This window comes from Triticum dicoccoides, chromosome 2B (assembly GCF_002162155.2).
Source record: "Triticum dicoccoides isolate Atlit2015 ecotype Zavitan chromosome 2B, WEW_v2.0, whole genome shotgun sequence".
In the NCBI taxonomy this organism is placed as follows: domain Eukaryota; kingdom Viridiplantae; phylum Streptophyta; class Magnoliopsida; order Poales; family Poaceae; genus Triticum; species Triticum dicoccoides.
The window spans coordinates 817,718,865-817,736,286 of NC_041383.1; the positions used below are offsets into that span (position 1 = coordinate 817,718,865).

General features: G+C 47.8%; 1 pseudogene; it reads left to right on the top strand.

Annotated features, from left to right (window-relative positions):
* LOC119361558 overlaps positions 1-14,957 on the top strand; it is a 55,214-nt pseudogene extending 40,257 nt beyond the window's left edge.
* The last annotated feature ends 2,465 nt before the right edge of the window (positions 14,958-17,422 follow it).

Here is a 17,422-nt window from a genome sequence, read left to right on the forward strand (position 1 = left end):
AAAGCTGTTTGATACTAATTTTTTTTATAAGACGGTGCGCGGGGTGCGGGGGGTCGGCGGCGGCGGTTGGGTAGGGGAATCGAGGGTGCGGGGGGTCGGCGGCGGCGGCCGGTGGACTGGGGGGTGCTCGGCGGCGAGGGGGGCCGGATCTGGCATGGTGGGATAGCGATCGAGATGGAGGGGGATCGAGATCGAGTGTCCATGAAATTTAAAAATATTCATGATAGTTCAAAAAGTACCCATGAAATACAATCGAGAAATGAAGGCTACGATTTAAATACAATCGATCTTAGCTAGCTATCTGTTCACAATCTTTTTGCCCTTCTTTTTCGCAAATGGAGTTCTTCTATGGAACGGACGTCCTTTAGGTAGGGTGGTCCTGCTTCTTCTTGTGGTGTATGCTGCTACTTCATCATCGTCGTCATGTTCGATCCTCGGGTCGCCGTACTTGTCGAAGTCTTGCTCATTGGCTACTCCATCCATTCCGATGATCTTCCTTTTGCCTCTCCTCACGACAACACGACTGGGCTTTGGCGGGTCGGTAATGAAGAAGCATTGGTCCACTTGGGAAGCCAGTACCCATGGCTCATTTTTCGCGGTGACGTTTGCGCCCGCGGTCTTGGATTTGGCTTCGGGTATAACCATGGTGGTGAAATACCGGTCTTCTTTTATGACGTTCTTGGCCCATCTGACACGGAACATCGGGACCTTCTCTCCAGCGTAGCTCAGCTCCCAGATCTCCTCGATCCTTCCGTAGTATCTGTCCTTGTCGTTACCGGTGTAGGATTCCATCGTTACCCCAGAGTTCTGATAACCATCGCTCTTCATGTCCTTGGCCTCGGTGTAGAATGTGTAGCCGTTGATATCGTACGCCTCATAGGTCATCAGGTTGTGCTCAGCGCCCTGTGACAAGGCGAATATGAGTTGTTCTTCCGCGGAAGAATCCTCATGTAAAGGGTACGACAGAAGCTTATGCTTGAACCAACGCGTGAAACATGAGTTGTGCTCTTTGAGTATATCTCCGTCCGTCCTCTGTTGGCCTCGGTCATTGTACGTCTTTTTAATAAAGGTTTTGTGCTCTACCAACCAAGGATCGACCACGTCTATGTGTTGTAGCGCGACTAGGTTTGCTCTTTCAAAGTCGGCGAGTCGACCCTCGAAGTCGACATGCATTTCGCGGCGACCCTCACGGTGACCCCATCCAGCGAGCCTGCCGAGGTGCCTGTTGACGGGCAGACCAACGGGGTTCTCGATGCCTAGATAATTCGTGCAGTAGGAGATGCACTCTTCGGTCAGAAAGCCCCTGGCTATGCTTCCTTCTGGACGTGACATGTTGCGAACGTATCCTTTGATGACACCATTCATCCTTTCGAACGGCATCATGCTGTGATGGAACGTCGGCCCGAGTTGGATGATATCCTCCACTATATGGACCCGCAGATGCACCATAACGTCGAAGAATGCGGGCGGGAAGTACATCTCAAGCTCGCATAGTATCACCACGATCTCTTCCTGTAGCCTTCTGAGTTGCCTCACGCCAATCGACTTCCGAGAGATGACGTCGAAGAAGTTGCATAGGCCAAATAGCGTTTCACGGACGTGCGCGTCCATGATCCCACGGATTGCAACTGGAAGTATCTGCGTCATCAGCACGTGACAGTCGTGAGACTTCATCCCGCTGAACTTCTGCTTCGCTGGGTCTAGGTATCTGCTTATCTTCCCCGCGTAACCGTAAGGAAGTTTTACTCCTAGGAGGCAGGTGAAAAACTGCTCGATCTCCTCCTGACTTAGAGTGAAGCACGCGGGAGGGTAGTCATTTCCGGTCTTCTTGGCCTTTTTGCCTTTGCGACGACTTTCTGTGTCCTGCTTCGCCTCATCATCATCATCATCATCATCATCATCATCATCATCATCATCATCATCATCATATATAGCGTGAAGCTCCTGCCTGATGCCCATTGATTTCAAGTCTGCCCTTGCTTTCGGCCCATCTTTGGTCCTCTCTGGCATGTTGAGCAGGGTATCAAGCAGACTCTCGCACACGTTCTTCGTGATATGCATGACATCAAGGCTGTGAGGCACACGGTGGATCTTCCAGTACGGCAAGTCCCAGAAAACAGACCTCGTTTTCCATACCTTCAGCAGCGGCTCTGGCGCCTTTCGCTTCTTTCCCGGCTCTGGCGCCTTTTGCTTCTTTCCCGGCAGTGGGCAGTCTTTCCAATTTTTCAACAGCTTGTCTATTTCCTCGCCGCTCCTCGTACACGGGCGTTTTCGGGGTTCTGTTTCACCATCGAACAGATCCTTGCGTTTCCTCCATGGGTCATCGTCGCGAAGCCACCTTCGATGTCCCATGAACACGGTTTTCGAAGACCCGGGATCTCTATCTAGCTGGCGATACGTTGTGTCATCCATGCACCTTACGCATCCAGAAAATCCATGGACTACCTGCCCCGCAAGATATCCGTAACCGAGATAGTCGTGCACCGTCGTGAGCAGTGCGGCTCTCATAGGGAAATACTCTTTCTCTGCGGCGTCCCACGTATTGGCTGACGTTTTCCACAGCGTGTCAAGCTCCTCTTTCAGCAGCCCCAGATACAGATTGATGTCGTTCCCTGGTTGTTTCGGCCCTTCAATTAGCATACTCATGTGAATGTACTTCCTCTTCATGCACAACCAGGGGGGAAGGTTGTACATCCACACAAACACAGGCCAGGTGCTATGTGTGCTTCTCTGGCTGCCAAACGGATTGACTCCATCGGTGCTCGCGCCTAGCACGATGTTCCTTGGATCGTTCCCAAATTCTGGGTATTCGAAGTTCAATGCTTGCCACTGGCTCGCATCCTTAGGGTGACTCAACATCTTGTCTTTTTTATCTATCTCCGGATCATTTGCGTCATCTTCTCGCTTCTTCTCCTCCCTATCCGCGTGCCAACGTAGGAGCTTTGCTACCTTAGGATCCGCGAAATACCGCTGCAGACGAGGAGTGATCGGAAAGTACCACACCACTTTTCGAGGAGCTTTCTTCCTCTTCTTGTATCGAGTGACACCGCACACCAGACATATTGTAGACTCTGCGTGCTCGTCCCGATAAATGATGCAATTGTTCATGCACACATGGTATTTCACGTGCGGTAAATCCAGAGGACACACGATTTTCTTCGCCTCCTCCAAACTGGTCGGGCACTTGTTCCCCTTGGGAAGACGTTCGTGCCAGAATGACATGTTCTCGTCGAAGCATGCGTCGGTCATTTTGTGTTTTACCTTCATCTCCAGGGCCATGAGCGTTACTTTCAGGCGGGTATCCTCGGGCCTGCATCCTTCATACAATGGAGTAACCGCGTCTAACTCAAGTTGATCCATCTTGGCTTTCTCTCGGGCGGCAGCTCTTGCGTTATCCGTCTGCTTGAGAAGCAACTCTTGAATATGAGGGTCCTGCACCCAGCCCATCGATGGTCCAGCGTCGTCTGCTCCGCCGGCATCATCATCTTCATGATCATGCCCGTCGCCTGCTCCGGCATCTTCCTCATCATCATGTCCTGCATCTTCTACATGATGACTGTGTACAGCATCACAGTCGTGATCATCTCCTGGGGATTCTTCGTCTTCTCGCCCGCCCGAGCCGCGGTGGTTGTCTTGCTGCCCTTCCTCATTTCTTGCCCGGCCCGCATGGACGACTTCGTAGTCATCTTCATCACCTTGCCACCGATAGCCATCCATGAAACCACGCAACAGCAGGTGGTCCCGCACCTGCCCGGAATCCGGGTCCGCAATAAGGCTCTTCAGCTTGCATCTTCGACACGGACATCTTATCTCCGTCTCGTTCTTTTGAAGCATCTCGGCCTTCTCGGACCTCAAAAACCTATTCACGATGCCTTCGGTCATCGTGCGGACCATGGTCGCCTGCGGGGTAGAGCAAAACGATATTTTAGAACCAAACAAAAATTTGGCATGACCTTCCCTAAAAATAGGACCAAAAAGAATGCTTAATGCCAAAATTCTCGCCGAAACGGAAATGAATCAACATTCCGGCAAAATATTGGCAACTATCGCATATCAAATACCGGTACACCTCCAAACACAAACACATATGCAACACCACAAACATATGCAACACCACGAACATACATAGATCTAGCTAGGCCGTAAAAAGTGCATGTGCACATTGTTGTAAGGAGAACAACCTAAATATAGCTTCCCCCCTTACTTACCTATTAAAACAAGGTAATTTAACCACTTAATTTGAATGAATCTATGGTGGAAATGAGGTGAAAAAGAGGAGGCACCCGAGACAAGGAGGAGGTGGAGAGAATGAAGTGGGGAGAAAGTGAGTGTGTGGGTAGGAGAGGCTGTCCCAAATATCTTGTTTCTGCCCACTTACTAATGGCGCACCTCCTGCATGGTGCGCCATTAGTACTTACAACTACTAATGGCGCACTTGGGCAGGATACGCCATTAGTATGTTCGGAGAGGCGCACTAGTTCAAAAAAAATCCTATACTAATGGCGCACCCACTGCCAGGTGCGCCATTAGTAGTTACAACTACTAATGGCGCACTCGGGCAGGATGCGCCATTAGTATGTTTGGATAGGCGCACTAGTTCAAAAAAAAAGTTTCTATACTAATGGCGCACCTGCTGCCTAGTGCGCCATTAGTAGTTACAACTACTAATGGCGCACTTTGCCGGGATGTGCCATTAGTATGTTTGGACAGGCGCACTAGTTAAAAAAAAATTTGATACTAATGGCGCACCCGTAGCATGGTGCGCCATTAGTTGTTTAAACTCTAATGGCGCATCAGATTGTGGTGCGCCATTAGTATATACTAATGGCGCACCATCTTTCTGGTGCGCCATTAGTGTCAATCCCATCTATAGCCATTTTCCTAGTAGTGGCATCTTGTTTACTTAGGACGACGGTAGTAAATAAGATGATCCCTTATAAAATTTCAAGAAGTGTTCTCCCCTAACTGTGCACCGTTGCTACAGTTCGTCGTTTCTAAGCACCACGTGATGATCGGGTGTGATGGATTCTTACGTTCACATACAACGGGTGTAAGACAGTTTTACACAGCGAAAACACTTAGGGTTAACTTGACGAGCCTAGCATGTGCAGACATGGCCTCGGAACACGGAGACCGAAAGGTCGAACACGAATCGTATAGAGGATACGATCAACATGAAAATGTTCACCGACGATGACTAGTCCGTCTCACGTGATGATCGGACACGGGCTGGTCGACTCGGATCGTGTAACACTTAGATGACTAAAGGGATGTCTAATCTAAGTGGGAGTTCATAATTTGATTAGAACTTTATTATCATGAACTTAGTCTAAAACCTTTGCAAATATATCTTGTAGATCAATGGCCAACGCTAATGTCAACATGAACTTCAACGCGTTCCTAGAGAAAACCAAGCTGAAAGATGATGGCAGCAACTATACGGACTGGGTCCGAAACCTGAGGATCATCCTCATAGCTGCCAGGAAACAATATGTCCTAGAAGGACCGCTAGGTGACGCTCCCGTCCCAGAGAACCAAGACATTATGAATGCTTGGCAGTCTCGCGCTGATGATTACTCCCTCGTTCAGTGCGGCATGCTTTACAGCTTAGAACCGGGGCTCCAAAAGCGTTTTGAGCATCACGGAGCATATGAGATGTTCGAAGAGTTGAAACTAGTTTTCCAAGCTCATGCCCGAGTCGAGAGATATGATGTCTCCGACAAGTTCTACAGTTGTAAGATGGAGGAGAACAGTTCTGTCAGTGAGCACATCCTGAAGATGTCTGGGTTGCACAACCGTATGACCCAGCTGAACATTAACCTCCCAGATGAGGCGGTCATTGACAGAATCCTCCAGTCGCTCCCACCAAGCTACAAGAGCTTTGTGATGAACTACAACATGCAGGGAATGGAAAAGACCATTCCTGAAGTGTTCTCGATGCTGAAGTCAGCAGAGGCTGAAATCAAGAAAGAACATCAAGTGTTGATGGTCAATAAGACCACTAAGTTCAAGAAGGGCAAGGGTAAGAAGAACTTCAAGAAGGACGGCAAAGATGTTGCCGCGCCTGGTAAGCCAGTTACCGGGAAGAAGTCAAAGAATGGACCCAAGCCTGAGACTGAGTGCTTTTATTGCAAGGGGAAGGGTCATTGGAAGTGGAACTGCCCCAAATACTTAGCGGATAAGAAGGCCGGCAACACCAAAGGTATATTTGATATACATGTGATTGATGTGTACCTTACCAGTACTCGTAGTAACTCCTGGGTATTTGATACCGGTGCCGTTGCTCATATTTGTAACTCACAGCAGGAGCTGCGGAATAAACGGAGACTGGCGAAGGACGAGGTGACGATGCGCGTCGGGAATGGTTCCAGAGTCGATGTGATCGCCGTCGGCACGCTGCCTCTACATTTACCTACGGGATTAGTTTTGAACCTTAATAATTGTTATTTAGTGCCAAGTTTGAGCATGAACATTGTATCTGGATCTCGTTTAATACGAGATGGCTACTCATTTAAGTCTGAGAATAATGGTTGTTCGATTTATATGAGAGATATGTTTTATGGTCATGCTCCGATGGTCAATGGTTTATTCTTAATGAATCTCGAGCGTAATATTACACATGTTCATAGTGTAGATGCCAAAAGATTTAAAGTTGATAACGATAGTCCCACATACTTGTGGCACTGCCGCCTTGGTCACATTGGTGTCAAGCGCATGAAGAAGCTCCATGCCGATGGACTTTTAGAGTCTCTTGATTATGAATCATTTGACACGTGTGAACCATGCCTCTTGGGCAAAATGACCAAGACTCCGTTCTCCGGAACAATGGAGCGAGCAACCAACTTGTTGGAAATCATACATACCGATGTGTGCGGTCCAATGAGCGTTGAGGCTCGCGGAGGATATCGTTATGTTCTCACTCTCACAGATGACTTGAGTAGATATGGGTATGTCTACTTAATGAAACACAAGTCTGAGACCTTTGAAAAGTTCAAGGAATTTCAGAATGAGGTGGAGAATCAACGTGACCGAAAGATAAAATTCTTACGATCAGATCGTGGAGGAGAATACTTAAGTCATGAATTTGGTACACACTTAAAGAAATGTGGAATCGTTTCACAGCTCACGCCGCCTGGAACACCTCAACGAAACGGTGTGTCCGAACGTCGTAATCGCACTCTATTGGATATGGTGCGGTCTATGATGTCTCTTACCGATTTACCGCTATCATTTTGGGGATACGCTCTAGAGACAGCTACATTCACTTTAAATAGGGCACCGTCTAAATCCGTTGAGACGACACTGTATGAATTATGGTTTGGAAAGAAACCTAAGCTGTCGTTTCTAAAAGTTTGGGGATGCGAAGCTTATGTCAAGAAACTTCAAACTGAAAAGCTCGAACCCAAGTCGGAAAAATGCGTATTCATAGGATACCCTAAGGAAACTATAGGGTATACCTTCTACTTAAGATCCGAAGGCAAGATCTTTGTTGCCAAGAACGGATGCTTTCTGGAAAAAGAGTTTCTCTCGAAAGAAGTAAGTGGGAGGAAAGTAGAACTCGATGAAGTACTACCTCTTGAGCGGGATAGTGACGCAGCACAGGAAACCGTTCCTGTGATGCCCACACCAACTGAAGAGGAAAACCATGATAATGATCAAAGTACTTCGGATCAAGTTACTGCTGAACTTCGTAGGTCCACAAGGACACGTTCCGCACCAGAATGGTACGGCAACCCTGTCCTGGAAATCATGTTGTTAGACAACAATGAACCTTCGAACTATGAAGATGCAATGACGGGCCCGGATTCCAACAAATGGCTTGAAGCCATGAAATCCGAGATAGAATCCATGTATGAAAACAAAGTATGGACTTTGACAGACTTGCCCGATGATCGGCGAGCGATAGAAAACAAATGGATCTTTAAGAAGAAGACGGACGCGGATGGTAATGTTACCATCTATAAAGCTCGACTTGTCGCTAAGGGTTATCGACAGGTTCAAGGGATTGACTACGACGAGACATTCTCTCCCGTAGCGAAGCTAAAGTCCGTCCGAATCATGTTAGCAATTGCCGCATACTATGATTATGAGATATGGCAGATGGACGTCAAAACAGCATTCCTTAACGGGCATCTTAAGGAAGAACTGTATATGATGCAGCCGGAAGGTTTTGTCGATCCTCAGAACGCTAACAAAGTATGCAAGCTCCAGCGATCCATTTATGGACTGGTGCAAGCATCTCGGAGTTGGAACATTCGCTTTGATGAGATGATCAAAGCGTTTGGGTTTATGCAGACTTATGGAGAAGCCTGTGTTTACAAGAAAGTGAGTGGGAGCTCTGTAGCATTTCTCATATTATATGTAGATGACATACTCCTGATGGGAAATAATATAGAATTTCTGGACAGCATTAAGGCCTACTTGAATAAGTGTTTTTCAATGAAGGACCTTGGAGAAGCTGCTTATATATTAGGCATCAAGATCTATAGAGATAGATCGAGACGCCTCATAGGTCTTTCACAAAGCACATACCTTGATAAGATTTTGAAGAGATTCAGAATGGATCAGTCCAAGAAGGGGTTCTTGCCTATGTTACAAGGTATGAGACTGAGCTCAGCTCAGTCACCGACCACGGCAAAAGATAAAGAAGAGATGAGTGTCATCCCCTATGCTTCAGCCATAGGATCTATTATGTATGCCATGCTGTGTATCAGACCCGATGTAAACCTTGCCGTAAGTTTGGTAGCAAGATACCAAAGTAATCCTGGCAAGGAACACTGGACAGCGGTCAAGAATATCCTGAAGTACCTGAAAAGGACAAAGGACATGTTTCTCGTTTATGGAGGAGACGAAGAGCTCGTCGTAAAGGGTTACGTCGACGCTAGCTTCGACTCAGATCTGGATGACTCTAAGTCACAAACCGGATACGTGTATATGTTGAATGGTGGAGCAGTAAGCTGGTGCAGCTGCAAGCAGAGCGTCGTGGCGGGATCTACGTGTGAAGCGGAGTACATGGCAGCCTCGGAGGCAGCACATGAAGCGATTTGGGTGAAGGAGTTCATCATCGACCTAGGAGTCATACCCAATGCGTCGGGGCCGATCAAACTCTTCTGTGACAACACTGGAGCTATTGCCCTCGCAAAGGAGCCCAGGTTTCACAAGAAGACCCGGCACATCAAGCGTCGTTTCAACTCCATCCGTGAAAATGTTCAAGAAGGAGACATAGAGATTTGCAAAGTGCACACGGATCTGAATGTCGCAGATCCGCTGACTAAACCTCTCTCGCGTGCAAAACATGATCAACACCAGAACTCTATGGGTGTTCGATTCATCACAATGTAACTAGATTGGTGACTCTAGTGCAAGTGGGAGACTGTTGGAAATATGCCCTAGAGGCAATAATAAAAGTATTATTATATTTCATTGTTCATGATAATTGTCTTTTATTCATGCTATAACTGTATTATCCGGAAATCGTAATACACGTGTGAATACTTAGACCACACTATGTCCCTGGTAAGCCTCTAGTTGACCAGCTCGTTGTGATCAACAGATAGTCATGGTTTCCTGACTATGGACATTGGATGTCGTTGATAACGAGATCACATCATTAGGAGAATGATGTGATGGACAAGACCCAATCCTAAGCATAGCATAAAAGATCGTGTAGTTCGTTTTGCTAGAGCTTTGCAAGTGTCAAGTATCTCTTCCTTCGACCATGAGATCGTGTAACTCCCGGATACCGTAAGGGTGCCTTGGGTATACCAAACGTCACAACGTAACTGGGTGACTATAAAGGTGCATTACAGGTATCTCCGAAAGTAGCTGTTGGGTTGACACGGATCGAGACTGGGATTTGTCACTCCGTATGACGGAGAGGTATCTCTGGGCCCACTCGGTAATGCATCATCATATTGAGCTCAATGTGACCAAGGTGTTGGACACGGGATCATGCATTACGGTACGAGTAAAGTGACTTGCCGGTAACGAGACTGAACAAGGTATTGGGATACCGACGATCGAGTCTTGGGCAAGTAACGTACCGATTGACAAAGGGAATTGCATACAGGGTTTGATCGAATCCTCGACATAGTGGTTCATCCGATGACAACATCGAGGAACATGTGGGAGCCATCATGGGTATCCAGATCCCGCTGATGGTTATTGACTTAGAGCGTCTCGTTCATGTCTGCATGTCTCCCGAACCCGTAGGGTCTACACACTTAAGGTTCAGTTACGCTAGGGTTATAGGGATATGTATATGCAGTAACCCGAATGTTGTTCGGAGTCCCGGATGAGATCCCGGACGTCACGAGGAGTTCCAGAATGGTCCGGAGGTAAAGATTTATATATGGGAAGTCCTGTTTCGGGCATCGGGACAAGTTTCGGGGTTATTGGTATTGTACCGGGACCACCGGAAGGGTCCCGGGGGTCCACCGGGTGGGTCCACCTGTCCCGGGGGGCCACATGGGCTGTAAGGGGGTGCGCCTTGGCCTAATGGGCCAAGGGCACCAGCCCCACATAGGCCCATGCGCCTAGGGTTCAAGGGGGCAAGAGTCCTAGGAGGGTAAGGCACCTCCTAGGTGCCTTGGGGGGAGGGAAAGCCCCCCTTGGCCGCCGCACCCCCTAGGAGATTGGATCTCCTAGGGCCGGCCACCCCCCCTTGGCACCCCTATATATAGTGGGGGAGAGGAGGGACTTCATACCTGAACGCCCTGGCCTTTGGTTGCCTCCTTCTCCCTCCCCAACACCTCCTCCACCTCCATAGTGCTTAGCGAAGCTCTGCCGGAGTACTGCAGCTCCATCAACACCACGCCGTCGTGCTGCTGCTGGTGCCATCTCCCTCAACCTCTCCTCCCTTCCTTGCTGGATCAAGAAGGAGGAGACGTGGCTGTTCCGTACGTGTGTTGAACGCGGAGGTGCCGTCCGTTCGGCGCAGGTCATTGGTGATTTGGATCACGTCGAGTACGACTACATCATCACCTTGCAAGCTTCCGCACGCGATCTACAAGTGGTATGTAGATGCAAACTCTCTCCCTAGACTCGTTGCTTAGATGAACTCATAGATGGATCTTGGTGAAACCGTAGGAAAATTTTTAATTTTCTGCAACGTTCCCCAACAGACGGATCGTGAAGGTCTACGACTACATCAACCACATTGATAAACGCTTCCGCTTACGGTCTACGAGGGTACGTAGACAACACTCTCCCCTCTCGTTGCTATGCATCACTATGATCTTGCGTGTGCATAGGATTTTTTTGAAATTACTACGTTCCCCAACAAAATCCGCACCAGATCGGCCAGAAAGTCAAGTTTGAATTCAGGTTGTGCTGCCCCATATACAGCTACTAGAGACCATCGGAACCCATCCAATTTTGATCGCACCCTGAATTTAACCAAAAAGTCTCCCTGAACCACATTAAGCACCTCTAACGTCTCACACCGTACTCCTAGTAAAATCCCGCCGGATCTTCCTCTAGGAGGTGAGATGTGCCAGTCAAAATTCATACCACTGGAGAGAGTTTGAAGAAACTGTGATGTGAAATTATCTTGTCCAGTTTCCAAAAGTGCAATAAAGTCTAAGTGATGTTCTATCGTTGTCTCTGCTAAGAATCTTTGTTTAGCCAAGTCAGCTAGACCTCTGCTATTCCAGAAGAGTCCTTTCATAAATCATCATGAATTTTTTTCTTAAGCTTAACTCTGGCACTTCTGCGTACTGCCGAAGTAGGATAAATATTTCGCTTCCAGGGCCGTTTGGGCTTCTCCTAACACCCTGCGGGAAAGTAGGATTAGCGATGACAGAAACTGCACCCTCCATCAGGAAAGGCTCTACCGTGTCTGTAGAGTCTGAATCCTCCTCATCCTCCGCCTCTGCACTAGGCAAAAGGTTATTACATATATATGCGAGATCAGCCATTCCTAAATTGTTCATTTCATTGTCATTCATGGGATTGATAGATGCAAGATTTCGAATGATTTTGAAAGCCCTCTCCGCTTGCAAGTCTAAAAGACCGTTAACAGATTTGATGACCTCGGTTTCATTTGATCCCAAAGAAATTCCTAAGTCGTTTGCCTTATCTACTATTTCATTCTCTGAGAAGTGCAAAATTGAACAACTTTTATCAAAAGACGCACCTATAGTAGCCTCGACATGAAGAAGCATGGCGGCCCTCTTGGCACGCGCTAGCTGCAGGTCGTCCGCATCCGGCTGTCCCTGGATCCGATTGCTGACACGCCTGCCTGCCGACACCGAATCCATGATCCCGCTGAAAGCGATAAGCTCCTCCGCCGTCCTATCTCGAGGGGTATGTTCTCGACTCCCACGCCCATCCTCTATCGTCTGTGATGGAGGGTAGGGCATGGTCGAGCGGAACTCGGCCATAGAGGTCAAGGGGGAAGAAGACCGTAGAGCCACCTGCTCACTAGTGTTGCTCCCCCTCTCCCCACCAGAACATCTCGTCCCCTGGCCGCATTGTATGGCACAGTCCTGCGGAGGGGTTACGACACGGGACTCCTTCCGGCACCTCACCCCCAGCTCGCCGTTCTGCACGGCGCGGTCCTGCGGGGGGGGGGGGGGTTTACAGCACGGGACTCCTTCCCGCACCTCACCCCCAGCTCATCCGGGGTCGCCTTAGCCGGGTGGGAAGAGTGCCACAGACCTCCTGTCCAGGCGCCCCTCCAAAGAAGACAGGTCGGGCACAAGTAGGCGGGTGCTATGGGCCTCCTGCCCACGCCCCCCACTCGCGGCCAACCCGTAAGTGACGACCTGCCCGCCAGGAGTGGAATTAATCATGTCTGGGCCGCAGTCAACATGTCGCTCGAGTGCCGTCGTCACCCCACAGGCCAGACTCAACACCGGTGGCAACTGTCAAGTTCCGCCGGGTCGTCTGCCTCGACTCTGGTGCTCCATAACCGACTAGGAGCCGACCTCGACCCAGACGAACCAAAGCGAAGCGTGTTCATCAGAGTTGTGGACGGGGGTGCCTCTTTGGCAGAGCTATCTGCCTTATCTGGTTATGCAGTGGGCCCCTTGTCCGACTCCTATGGTGAATCAACGGTCCCCTTATCCTGATTCCCGGGCGCTCCGCCCCCCTCAGTCGTGTCCATATCCCGAGTCTCATCCCCATCCTAGGAAATCGGAGTATCCTCGATCTCAAGCTCTAAAACATAAGTGACTCCAGCATGTGTCCATCTAACCACATCTGGTATGTGCTCAACACTCACAACACTGACCAGCAACCTCGCAGCCCCTTGTGCACGAGTAAAAGGCATGTCCACCTTTTCTGTCTTGCCAATCATACCACCCAAGCTCCAAGCAATCAGAAAGTGCCTCATTAGTTTTGGTGGTGCGCCAAAGAAACGTACCCACACCTTCTCTAAAGGTGTACCCTCTGGTTCCTCCTGCTTCCACTCATCAAAAGCAATAATAATGTTGGTGCTTGGGACTCTGCACAAGCCCCACTTGAGAAAATGCATCTGATCCTCTTATTGGGAAAATCCACCTTATAAGCATGTCCCTCTAACTGTTCCAGATGCCACTGATAGTTACCTGGCACTAGATCACGCAGTTGTCTCACAATCTGAGCCTTAGTCAACTGTCCATTAGTAACCTGGACTACTGCTGGGAAGGAACTCTCAACCATCTGTGGTAGAGGGTCCACCTCCGGTGTCTCAAAGAACATCAACTCCTTGCAACACACACCAAATATGTTAATGCCAGGTTTAGGACCGGATAGAAGTGGGCAGTCCCAGGTCACATGCTGATATCTGAGGCAATAATCACAAAGCTCATTAGTATACTCTGCCACAAAGTGACCCGGTTCGCCACATCTATAGCAAGGCAATTTCTTCTTCTTAATTGCCCACTTCGAGAGTTTTTCTCCCTCCGCTTTCTCCGGTCCTTTGTCAGATGTGCCATCCCTAGATTTTGCAGCTCCAAAAGCCGTCAGAACTGTCACCACTGCCAGAGCCCTAACCGCGTCAACCGCAGCCGCGGGCAACGTGGATGAGTCTCCCACCATATCTGCTGAGTGCTCGAGCTCCTCCCCCGTAGCCATGTCCGCAACAGGCGGTGGTGGCGGTGGAATATGCTGCGGTGGAGGTGGGCGTCTCCCTCTCCCGCCACGCCGATATCCGCCCCGGAAGCGATCATTGGGTCCGGCGACGCCTTCAACAAAATTACCGGGCGGGCCCTGAAAATGTCCTGGACCATCATCATTCTACCAGTTATACCCACGGCCGCCACCGGATTAAGATCCACGGTGCAGCCCCTCACCATATGCATCATATCCATCGTCTCCCCACTGCCGATGGCTACTCTTATTACTAGACGAATTGTTTCTATGAGCCAGTGTTGTAGCCCGAAGATAATTGCGTCAACACCAAACAGGAAAGACAATTAACTGACCATGTACCAGCAGAGTTGACACTAGGTCATCAGTCTAACAAGCCCAGAGACTTCATGATTTATTTCTTCATCAATCATCTGACATGATTTGCATGCTGTGCACATACATACAATGTATACGGTCACTCAGCTGCTATCAACTCATGCTCTGCAGCTATCTTGGCAACGAAACACCACCGGCCTTCCAAGACTGGCAAATGTGAATCAAATAATGACCCAGATATTCCATCCCTACGGTCTTCACTTAATCACTTTTCATATAGAGATACGCTGAACACAGATTTGGCTCGCCGAAATAGCACTAAATTTCTTTTCTGAAGGTATTTGCGGTAGCTCTGTCGCCCGGGGAACAGGAAAACAGAGCAATTCTCCTAAACTGAACCCATACATAACCTGGATGCAAAGGTGAAACAACTTACCAAAGACCACATTGCAGTTGTACACGGCGAGGTGCAGAATGGCATCGAGCTGTACACGGAGGAGGCACTGCAGTTGCGCCCGCTTAGGCAGAAGTGCGAGCAGCCGATTCTGCACAGCAACCGCACTTAGTACCGGACTGCCGGTTGTGAGGGTTGTGCCTCCCGCACTCTCGCTGGCGCGGCTGGCAAATGCGCTCGCGTTTGCACCTTGTATTGGTGGCGCCGACCGAGCGGAGCTGAGTACCACATTTGCATTTTCCGCATGAATTATGTCTTAATAAAGGAAATGTAAATGAAATACTTTACCTCAACGAAGCATAGGCTTAGGTGCAACCCCTTATCTAGCCATCCAACTCTGCATCGTGATTCGTGCAAGAATTTTTTTCTTTTTTGTTTCTTCCAAATAAAACAACATATGAACTTAAAACTTTTGCAAGATAGCAAAACATTCTAACTACAATGAGAGAAAAAACTTTCAGATTTTTTCGTCCATCATAAGTATTAAAAATAACATTTTTTAATAAAGAAAATCTCATTTTGTATATTAATATCCGTCAAAAAAATCTATAAGTTTTTTCCCTCATTGTAGTAAGAATGTTTTGCTATTTTGCAAAGTTTGAAGTTCATATGTTGTTTTATTTGGAAGCAACAAAAAAGAGAAATTTGTACGCAGCAAGTTAGTTGTCTAGCACGGACCTCAAAGCTATATTGGAGGGTATAGATAGTGGGTGTCCATGAGCCTAGGCTCTAAAAATCCGCGTCCACAACTAGTCCGTCCCAACGCTGGCTCATTGGAGCTGAGTAGCCTCTGCATTTTCAGGCAAGTCTATGTCTCGCTTCTCGTGATACAAAAGAACGCATTGCCGCAAGGTAGCTTGAAACGGGTCAGGCCAGTCAACATAGTTCCAATTTTTGTAACAAATTTCAGGCCAGCCAACGTAACAAACTTCAGAAATAGGATCCTTTGAGCAATAGGCACAGTTAATTCCATGCAGGAATACTCCTGCTTATGTTGAAACAATGTTTAAACAAAAAATAATCTGGGCACCAATTATAACACGCTGGTAAACACTGCAAATATTTAGTCAGAAGTGATGTCTCGCCAATGGGTTAACTGTTTATTTATTGATTCATTCGCAGATGTTGACATGTGAACTACACTGGACCCTACCATTAGTTGAGACTTGAGACCTCCCGCCGGCCGACTAGTATGTCTAACTTTGCCGCGCGCGGAGGTGATGGTCATGCAGCGAGAGTGAAGGTGAGCTTGGGCAAGGCCCTGCAAGGAAACATTTAAAGTTATCCAACATGATGAACCCTCTCTATGTGAATATATACAACAGGTGGCTATTTGTTAGAAATTGTTCGTAGACAAATATAAAATGGTTCATGGTATAAGCTTGTTGGTAGATTCATTGATACATGGAAACCGGTGTCCATGTGCGTTGCGCTCCTTTTGATTTTGAACAAACGTTGCGCTCCTTTTTGCGATATATGTTTATGCCGTAGGCAAGGGTGTAGTTGCAGCGCAAGTAGCCGGATGATCATGTACTGCCAGTAGCTAACCTCTGAAGTATCAGTTGGGTGCACTCCTTTTCAATTTGTTTAGGACGGAGGGCAGGCTGTGGTTTCATAATTGATCAAACTTTATGTGCGGCTGTGTCATCAAGATTGATTGATTCGAAACATGCGCGTTCGTCCTCTTGTGGCCTGGGTGCAAGTTTATTCATCCTTTGGAATCAATCCACGTTGTTCCATGTGGGCGCTCAAGACGAAGCTGCCTCTAAATCAAAGAGTTGGCCAACTAATGCTCCCTCTAAAAAAACAAATTGCAGCCTAACTTGCAGCTGGTGTCGATCCTCTTTATGATCCCATCTCCTCGTGCCCAGTCGATGCAACACGAGATCGAGACCAAGAACAAACACGATGTGCTGTAATTTTTTTAAAAAAAGGGGTTTGTAGAGATAAGAACCCTCCCTAGGTGACGACATATGCAGGTGGCCATTATAAAGACATTATTTGTAGACAAATATAAAAAATGGTTCACAGTATAAACTTGTCGGCAGATTCGTTGATCCATCATTGTCCATGGAAACAAGTGTTCATGTGTGTTGTGTTCTTTTTTCGGTTTGTTTAGGACCTAGGCATGGGTGATGTTTACTACCCGTTCAAATTCAATGTGAGAACGTATACTTGCTTTTTCGACAAAGGGTGAATTTTATTAACTCATAATGAAGCATCAAGAAGATACAAGTACAAAGAGTACACACTCGGTCTCTACATAACTTGGATGCACACAGAAACACCAATGCACGTAAAAAAAAAACACGCCGACAAAGAGCAAAGTTACAAATGGCCAAAGCTATGCTTAAGCGAGGAAAAAAACAAGGTGATAAATGCAGGGTGGCAGTACGGGTGCTTGCTTAAAAATATTGGTGAATTTTATTAACTCATAATGAAGCATTAAGGGGATGCAAACACAAAGAGTACACACCCGGCCTCTGCATAACTTAAATGTACACAGAAACACCAATGCACGCAAAAAAAAACACACACCGACAAAAGCAAAGTTACAGATGACCAAAGCTATGCTTA